The sequence below is a fragment of the Gavialis gangeticus genome, unplaced genomic scaffold (genome assembly GCF_001723915.1).
Source record: "Gavialis gangeticus isolate Ggan-Ray unplaced genomic scaffold, GavGan_comp1, whole genome shotgun sequence".
Classification (NCBI taxonomy): domain Eukaryota; kingdom Metazoa; phylum Chordata; order Crocodylia; family Gavialidae; genus Gavialis; species Gavialis gangeticus.
In genome coordinates, this window is record NW_017729022.1 from 178,647,633 (window position 1) to 178,657,711 (window position 10,079).

Genomic DNA, 10,079 nt, shown 5'->3' on the forward strand with positions numbered 1-10,079 from the left:
CACACACACACACACACACACACACACACACACACACACACACACACACACACACACACGATTACACATACCACTACACACACACGGTATATATGTATACGCACACACACAGAGGCAGACAAGGTTCTTTTACCCAAAGACCGTAGACTTTTATCCTTAGATAAACACAGCTACAACCTATACACACACATAGATATATACACACACGCATACAGACACACGTATGTATATACGCACATATAGTTCAACATTCATATATATAGGCGTGTGGGTGTCTCTATCTATGTCTATGTGATGCCTAATATAGAGAGTATACCTCTAGTCTATATAAAGACCAGCTTTTAACCCTTGCCACCCAGCAAGGCACTGCCCGATCCGGCTAGCCCGGCGGGAGAGGGTGCTGAATGAACCGCATCACACCCCCCAGGGGCTGGCAGGTTACTTTCCAAGGCGAGGCAGTGCCAGCTTTTGCCTGTTTCTCATGCCCCCGTTTGCGGAGCTGCGAGCCCTGCCTGCGGGGGTGCGTTCAGGGCCCGGCAGGATCCGACCTCTGCCGGCTGTGGCTCATGGAGATCGTGGTCTCCCGTGTTTCTCCAGCTGCAACTTTCATTTATTTATTTATTTATTTATTTCAAGGCAACACAACTTGCCCCCGCAAAGCCGGATCACTAAAGGGAGACTTCCTCCAAACAAAAGCCACCCTTTGCCACCAAACACTCCAGGTTCCTTTGCAAGTCATTTCTCGGTTTAGTTCTTTATTAAGACCCCCTCCCTGGTTCTGAACTGGGGTGGCGCTGGGACGGCGTTTTTAAAACTATTTCTCGTTGGGTGCCCAGTCAATAAGTCTGAACAACAACCAAAAGAAAAAATAAATAAATTAAACGAATCACTCAAGATTTCGGCCAGGCCAAAGTCTTGATCGTGACATGGAGAGGAAGAATTCCCAGCAGCAACATAACGCCCGCCTGCCACCTAAATCTTTTTTTAAAGTGTGTGCGGGGACGGAGAAGGGGGAGGCGAGGGGAAAAGGGGGGCAAAACTGATTTAGGCTCAAGAGCAAAATGAAGCGACTCTTCTGAACCTGTAGTTGCAGCGAAGATGCAAAATCAAACTGTTTTCATCAAGCTTGCCATTAAGAGAGCTCCGTGGTATCCTAAAATGCCCTGCCTCTCTGTCTGCAACGGGGTGCAATTGTTTCATATTATACCTGGCTGATAGAGGTTGCAGATCTATTTAGGAAAAGGAAAGATCAAGTTCAGCAGGTAGGAACGGGCTGGCGTGGGGATGCCTAATGAAACAATAACTTCTTCACCCATAAAGATCCAACGGCTCCTAAATGAGCTGCATAGGGGGCTTAATTCTAGTCAAATCTCCCAGACAGAAATGACTGTGAACTGCACTTGGGCAAAGCTGCTTTTGCGGAGTTTCTTGGAGAAGAGCAACCAGAACCATCTGCAGCCTTCAGATAGTGTTTAGTCCATCTCTGGCCGCGACATTTCAAACTTCAAGAAAGCCAGCTTCGATTTCCAACCCCCTTCCCCTCCCTGCCCTGCCCCCCTTTTGCTCTAACACCACCTTTCATACCTGCGATGAAAATAAAGACTTTCCAGGTAAGAACATTTGAATGCCCTAACACTTCCTTCCCCCACCATGGAAGTATTAGAAAGATTTGTTGTACTGTTAGCAGCCGTAGGTTTGATCTCTACATTTATTTAATTCGGGCAGCTATGCCCTGCTTCACAGGCTGCTTTCAGAGGAAGCTATAGCTTACCTTCCAGAAATGCAACCCTTCTTCTTCTTTTTTTTTTGGGGGGGGGGTGTTAATCTTGAACCTAACGTCACTACCAGGCCCTTATAAGATTAATTCAGAACAATCGCGGCTGAAACACTTTTACAATGTAATTACAGTAGTACAAATTGTTTGCCCAAACCTCATTCTGGATAAGGATTTTACAATTAGCAAACAGTTATTACTGTTGGGGCTTGCTGAGAGAAATTGCACTGAGGACGGCTCGAGTTGCAATATAGTGGCCATAAAAAGACTAACCGGGCAGCAATTAATCATCTATTAAAAGGGAAAAGTAAACGGACAGTTCCCCACTATCTCAGTAAACTCCCAACGACATTTATGTGTGCTGTGACTACAGCGACCCACACATTTCCAACTGCTGCCTTTTTAGGAAATGGAACTATTTTGGCCAAAACTTTAGGGTCCGATTGCTGTTTCACACTTATCAGTATGCTATAAAAATAACCAGCGGGGCTTTCCAGGGATTATTCCAGAGAAACAGGCAATTAGGCAGAAAAATCTGCATAACTGCATCTTAGAGATAGATCTTTTTTGTTTCGTCCTCCTGTCCCTCCAACGGCATTGAACAGATGCAGCATTGAAGATGTTTTGCTCTGAAGCCTCGTAGGCACTGCTTCGAGATAAGTCCTTCACTTTATCCGCCCCCCCGCCCAGAAGTTTGTAATTTGGATTTGTATGAGCGAGGCCCTTCACATGAGTTAGGAGAGTTTTCAAAGTTCATGATGATGATGATTCAGACAAAAAATGCTTCAGAAGCAGAAGAAAACTCCTCCATTAGGTGGAATTTGTATACATTAGCTTATCACATAATAAATAAGACTGGTAATCAGCCCGAATTTCCTACTTTAAGGAACGCATTAGTCATCCCTAGTAACAGTAAAATATTTTCTAGTTTTCTGCTTGCTTTTATAGTTTGATGATGCACTCACAGATGGGGGGCTTGCAACTGGAGGGAGTGGGGAATCAGCCACAGAGTATACTCTTTCCCCATTAATATTTACATTTGAAACTGAAATTAGGACAACCCCCCCGAAGAATACAGATTTGAAATGGAGCGGAGAGATAATAAAGGAATGCTGCAGATAAGAGGTTGAAGTGATAGGAGTGAAGATACCAAAAAAGTCAAAGCCTAATGAATGGTTGGGAGCAAGGTGAAAAACTATTTAAAGATCTATTAAAGGGCAAAAGCTGAAAAGGTGATAATAAAAGGAGGTTAACTGAAGGGGATTAAGTGAAGATGGGAATCAAGTGCCCCTATGCGAGGAGGACTGTGGGGCAGGGAGGAGAGGTTTGTTTACTGGATCCTGCTTCAGAAAACAAAGAGCGCCTGGTCCAGTTCAGGAGTCAACTGGAGGTCAGCTTGTGCTATCCAACAGTCACAGACAAAATAGTTAAGGCACTGTATTCAGTAAACAGTCTGAATGGCTAATGTCCGAAATGCACTTTGCAAAGGAAAGAAGTGCTTTCATTCGACTTCTCTCTTCCAAATCTTTAGGAGAATTTGGACTCTCGGGGATGGAGGGGAATGGGGGGGAGGGGGGAGGTTCTCCACTGTTTAACATAATTACCACTTCTGACATTTTTAGAAGTTATAGAGGTCTTTTATTAATTAAATGGAGGGCTTCATAAAATATTCCTAATAAAATTTACGGTTGCCTTAAAACTTTCTAAACACTGCTATAAATTTTTCATAAAATTAACTGAGAAATGAGTTAGTAGCCTGGACCTTTTTTTTTCACTGTTCTGCCCAGACAGTGAATGGAGAGGGGAGGCAAAATGGGAATCTTTCAGAAACAACAAAAAAAGAGAAAGGGTAATATCACCAAAGGTTTTTACATTGGGGAGGGAAAGAGGGAGTCGCACTTAGGGCTAGAATTATATTTCTCTTGGTCATATCAGTCGTGTGGAGGGACGGTTTCCGCGAAGTATTAGGACTTAAGTCCGAGCTTTTTAGCCTGTTACCCGGTACATTACTATTTAAACATTTATATTGCAATGATTTGGGATCAAATGAACGACCGAAGTCACAAAGATAACTACAAAGATCCTCGTTACAACTTGGTATGGGCGCACGATGCAAACGGAGTTAATCTAGGAAGACGCTAGTCAATTTATTGTATCTTAAATTACAATCCGTAACAGGACCACAATTACACTTGGGATGTTTATCATTTGAGTGATTAATATTAGTATTTCGTGGAGCCGTCGAACAAATTTCTTTAACCATATTTCAAAGGCTCCTCGCTTTTCCATTTATGTTGCTGTACTTCCCTTAATAAAAAAATTGCTGGGTAGATTTCTGGTTGCTTAATTAAAAAAAAATCTGGTCGATTGTTTTGCATTTGAAGGCTTGAGCTTTTGCGCCGTCTACTGGACAATGAAAATACTACAGCCAGGATTTACTGCAACTTTCTTTGGGCTACAAGTACGTTTCTCGGAGAGGATGGGAGCTGGCACTGGAGAGGCCAGGGGCGTCCCGCGTCTCGGCAGAAAGGAATGAAAACGCACCCTGGCCACAAGAGCTGTAGTTTTATTTATTTAAGTATTTATATTTATTTTTACGACGTCCAAATATCCGGTGAGCTCCAGTTTAAAGGGCTCAAATACAGTGCATGCAGCAATCAGCTACATTGAGACCGAGCTCGTGAAGACAGTTTGAATGACACGTGTGAGACAGAACTGGACATCTAGATAGATGCGAGAGAGAGAATTGGGGAGGAATATTTGGACGTGGTTTACTACTCCTCTGGGAGAATTTTGGGGGGTCGGGGATGCAGGTACCTTAGGCTTCTCCCCAGGCAAAAGGCATCTTTCACATGCGAGCAACCCCGAGCTCCACGTAAGGAGCGAAAGACGTTTGAAAAAATATATAGTTTTGGAGAGGGGGAGGGCATTTAGGTGAGTACTGCCTTATTTCTACGGTGCTTTTAAGACGTGGGAACAGCTATTCTACTGGTTTCATTTCGCAAGCAATTCTCCTGCAGACTTGCTGCGGGAGCTCCCTGCCCGGATGCTCCTAGGTACACGTAGAAGTTGGGGATTTTCCCCTTTCATTTTCAGCGCGCACAGAGTATAGGATGCTGTGGGTTTTTTAAAAAAAGCCAGGAGAAGGAGAGTTTACAAAAGCTACCTCGCGCTTTGTAGATGGGGTAGTAAATTAAAATTATATAAAGACTGACTGCAATCAACCCCCTTTTGTTAAATTAAAACAACAAACAAACACTCAAGCAAGCAAAAACCCAGCAACACTTAACTTCATGTCAGCCTACATGTAGAGCAAAATCTGACAGTCAAAGGGGCTCCTAAAACATTATGAAACGTTAAATATTCTGAAATGGTCTATTTTAATATATGCCTATAGCTGCATGCAGTGTCAAACTTTTTCTCTCTATATATGTGTACAGTAAAATGTCTTATGCATATTATTCGTATATTGATATATAACATAATGTATAATATATAATATACAATATATGTAATACACTATATTAGATACTATAACACAGCATCATGTATGTGTAATACATGATATACTATACCAGAATGCAGCAGGTCTAATATAGACTATGTAATACATTATATGATACAAAATCATGCAGCACAATGTATAATATATGTAATACAGTATATGATACACAATAGTTCACCCACAATGTATAATACAGTATATGTAATAGATGACAGTATATGCTATCATGCAGCACAATGTATAATACAATACATGTAATACGTGACAGTATATACTATAATGCAGCATACTGTATAATATATAGGTAATACATTATATGATATAATGCAACGCAGCATAATGTGTAATGTAGAATATGTAATACAGTATATGACATACTATAATGCAGCACAATGTATAATATATGCAAGTCACGATATTATACTGTAATTCAGCATAACGTATAATATATGTCATAAATAACATGATACACTCTAATGCACCAGAACCTGGAATACAGACTATGCAATACATGCCATTATATACTCTAATGCATCATAATGTGCAATATATCCTGTGTAATGCATTCCATGATATATAAACTCTGCTATCTATACATATCTAAATAACATCCATGAGATGTTAATGTGCGTATATCTGTTGAGAAAGAGTTTGATGCTACCTGCAGTATACATTATAGGTTATATTACATATCCTACATTATACATACTATATATTCTATCACTTTAAAGTCTGCCACCCCGCAGGAGAAGCACATCTGGAGCCAGCAGCATCAGTCGCTCAGCCGCCAGGTACGTGCCCCGCTCGGCAGTGCCTTCCAGGAGCGCCCAGCCTGCGGAGCGTGGCCGCCACACGCCGCCTGTGCGACCTCCCAGCCCCGGCCCCCCTTGCCGCGCCGCGCCGGGCTGGCAGGGGACGGGCGATGCACCAGGGCGCCCAGGAGAGGAGACGCGTGGAGCCCGGCTCGCCATTCCCCATCCCAATGAAAGCCTTGGGAGGCGGAGGCGCCGGGCGCGGTGCCGCCACACCAGCAGCGCTTGCAGGGGCAGCACGGCTCTCCCTTGGGGGCGCCGACCACCGGGAGCCGCGCAGCTCACCCGCCCGAGCCCCGCTGGTGCCTGCCCGGAGGGGAGACTTCAGGCGGCCTGGGACGCTGCCTGGCGGGTGCCGGGCACGGAGGAGAGCGGGGCTGCTGGCTGCGGGGACCCGCCGTCCGGCTTTGGGAGGGCAGGGCTGCCGCACGAGGCAGGTGAAGCCCAGCACGAGCCCCTTCGCCCCGCCGGACCCAGCCTGCGGGGGCTGTTGGGACCTCACTTCGCTCTGTTCAGCCGCCGACCCCCAGCCCTACCTGCCGAGCGCCCCCCCGGCACAGCGCCTCCCCCCGCCAGGCACCACGAGCCCCGGCCCCCCCGTCCCAGCTGCAGGCAGGGGGCAGAGATCAGCCCCCGTCCCCCTTGCGTCTGCTCCAGTCCGATCTGCCTGCCCGCAGGGCCACTGAGGCGCCCCCGGGAGCGCGGGGCAGCTGCCCCCCCCGGCCAGACAGAAGTAGCCCCAAGAGCCGAGCATCGCCTCGCGCCGCCCTGCCTGCAGGGCTTGGAGCTGCCCTCTGCAGGGGGCTGGGCAGAGCCCCCTGCCAAATGGGGGTGGGCAGGGACGGGGCCCCGCCGGCCTCCCTCATCCCCAGCCCCAGCCCGGGCGGGGGACACAAGCGGCTTATTGGTGGCTGAGGCTATTATTTCAGGTGTGCTCATGGGACGAAGGCCGGGCGACAAGCGCCAGGATGAATGCTATCCCCCCACCTCCCTCCCCCCTCTCTCAGGTACCAGCTGCCTCTCTTGTCTGCTGGAGCCCGGAGGTGGAAAGTGAAGGCAGGGGGAGGCAGGGGTCAGGCGGAGCCAAGGCTGGAGTGAGGGGACAAGTCTCACACCTCGTCTGGGAGCCTGTTAATTGATCGCCACCTGCAAGCCCAACTGGCCGGGTGGAGAAGAAAGGACATGTGTCTGGGTGTGAAAGAGGATAATGCCCCCAAAAGGAAAGAGGAGCCAGGCGACCGACCCCCATTTCCCTCACCTCCAAGAAAGAGTTAACATATGTCCACAATATCCTCCCCTTCCCCCTTCCCCCCCACTTTTATGCCAGTGTGTTGCTATCTACATCTGTGGCACATTATCATAGACTTTTGCATAATTGCATATTGACTTTACTAAATGGATCCACAAAGCTAGTTAAACATCCATCTTCCCTATCTGCAAACAATTCTCCTGGTAGGAAAAGGGGGCTTCAAAAATTATTCTTCCCCCCCCCCCCCAGGCTTGGCAACACTATCAGCACTTGCCTGGAAGAACTCTGTTTAAGTTGCTCAGTTTAAACCTGAACAGCGGTGTGAGACAGAGATAGGGAGAAACGGAGTGGGTGCGCTTGCCAGGATGGGAGACAGCAAGAGCCCAAGGGGGGGGGGGGGTGTTGTGTATGTCTGTGTGTGCAAAAGCATACACGTGCCTATGTTTGTGTGGTAATGTACATGAGGTAATGTACGTGGGTGTGTGCATTCACTAGCTGCTTTTCTAGAAATGATGCAGTTCAAAAGCTTCTTGCTCATTATTTTTTTCATTTCATTTGCAGAAGAGGTATCTGAGCTGAGGTTTCACCTTCACCTTTCCTTACTCCTTTGGGCAGCAGGAGAGCATGGGGTACACATGCCAGCCCTCTCCCACCCAGAGCACAGGGCCAGTGCTAGCCACAAGGACTTGAGCAGTGCTTTTCCTATGGGGCAGACTCATTCTATGGCATCCCCCCTCTCCTTTCCTCCTTCCCCCTGCCCTCCCCTTTTCATTCCTCCCCACTTGCTTGAGCACATGCAGCTGCAGTCACCCTTGTGGCTTGGAAGGAAAAGCGGCCTCCTGCAGCAAGGCTGCAAGGCCAGTTCCCCAAGGCAGCAGCTGCGAGAGGGCAGTCAGTGAAAACTGCACTTCCCTTAGAGCAGTGCACGAATCCCCTCTGAGGGGCCTCCAGCCCCAGGAGCCAGCTCTCAAGCCCTGGGCCTCCAGCATGGAAGTAATGTGGTGTCCTCTATAGCCACAGAACCATGGGGGCAGAACCAGGTTTGCAGCTTTGGGTCTTGACTGTTTCTTTGCAATGCTTGTTATATTTCAGCAGGCCATATATATATATGCATAAAAATCAGCTGTTTGAGCCAAGCTCAGATGATTACAGCCAGAGATACCAAAGGCCAGATTCGCCTTGTGATTTAGAAAATATTGTGCTTACACAATGGCAATTATTATTTCATTACAAAAACCCATGCGCAGCATGATTTGAATATGTGTTGAAAGAATCGACAAAGATGTATCAAGCAAGTACTTGTTTTCAGCCTATTCTACTGAAGAATATTGTATCCTGATTGTGTTAGCTTTGTTCAAAAGAATATCATTGCATATCAAAGAAAGCAGTCACTACATCCCTTATCCTAGACTTGGAGATGGTGCCCAACCATGGAAGCATAGACTTCAAGCAGATAATGGTTTGAAATCTGGAAGCGAGAATCTATGCATGGAAACCTAACTATTAAAGCAACCAGCTCAACCCACTACAACTGCAAGATGGTTTCCCGGCCTTCAGTAGTAGTCTGTCAGATCAGACACTGGTGATGTAGATTCTGGCTATGGAGCCTTCATCAGTTTCTGACAGACTATTTCACAACATAATGTCTTAGTCTAGAGTTTTAAAGAAATTTGTTTTGCTCAGAATTTCAGGGGCATAGCTCAGATTTTCAAAGGCGCTAGAACATAAAAATGTAAGAAGTACCGTAGTGGGTCAATGGTCCATCTAGCCCAGTATTTTGTCTCTAGCAGTGGCAGGAGTGGATGCTTTAGAGGGAGAGCATTGAACCAGATATATTTAATTCATTACTTTCCCTGGCAACCACAATTGTTGGTTTAGAGATGCTACAGTGAGATCACCAACCATTCTGTTCCATACCTATTAATAGATCTATCATCCCCGAATTTGTTTAGTCTGCCTCTAACACCTCCTGTAGCAATGAATTCCACAAGTTCACTACACATTGCATAAAAAAGTACTTTCTCTTGTTAGTTTAAAACCCATCTCCTATGAATTTCAGTTGGTGCCTCCTAGTTCTGGTATTCTGGTACTTGGTAAACAACAGTTCCCTGTTAATTTGGTCCATACCCTTCCTGATTTTATAGACTTCTACCATATCCTCTCTCAGCTTTCTCCATTCCAAACTGAAGAGTCCTAGCCCCTTTTTTAGTCTCTCCTGATTTGGCAACTGCTCCAACCCCCTCATCATTTTGGTTGCCCTTCTCTGTACCTTATCCAATCCTACTACATTCTTTTGGAGATGTAGAGACGGTAACTGCACACAATATTCAAGATATGGGCACACAATGGATTTGTATAATGGTATGATGATGATCTCGGTTTTGTTTTCAGTCCCTTAATGATGCCCAACTTTCTTTTAGCTTTTTTAGTTGCTGCTGCACACTGAACTGATGTTTTTAGAGAACGATCTACAATGACTCCAAGGTCTCTTTCCAGAGTCATAACTGCTAGTTCAGAGCCCGGTGTTGTGTATATATCTAGTTGACGTTATTTTTCCTCATATGCATTACCTTGCACTTGTCAACACTGAAGTTCATCTGCCACTTTTTTGCCCAATCACTTAGCTTGGTGAAATCCTTCTGCAGTTTGGGATTTGACTACCCAGAATAATTTGGCATTTAGCCCTACCCTTTGCTTCCTATCCTTTAACCAGCTCTTAATCCATGAAAAAACCTTCCC

At 46.0% G+C, this 10,079-nt stretch overlaps 1 long non-coding RNA gene across 1 annotated transcript in view; it reads left to right on the forward strand.

Annotated features, from left to right (window-relative positions):
• Nucleotides 1-3,654: 3,654 nt before the first annotated feature.
• LOC109296934 overlaps nt 3,655-10,079 on the forward strand; it is a 104,671-nt gene continuing 98,246 nt past the window's right edge. The window contains exon 1 of the long non-coding RNA XR_002097111.1: nt 3,655-4,708. This is a non-coding gene — a long non-coding RNA (uncharacterized LOC109296934). The remainder of the gene's footprint in view (nt 4,709-10,079) is intronic.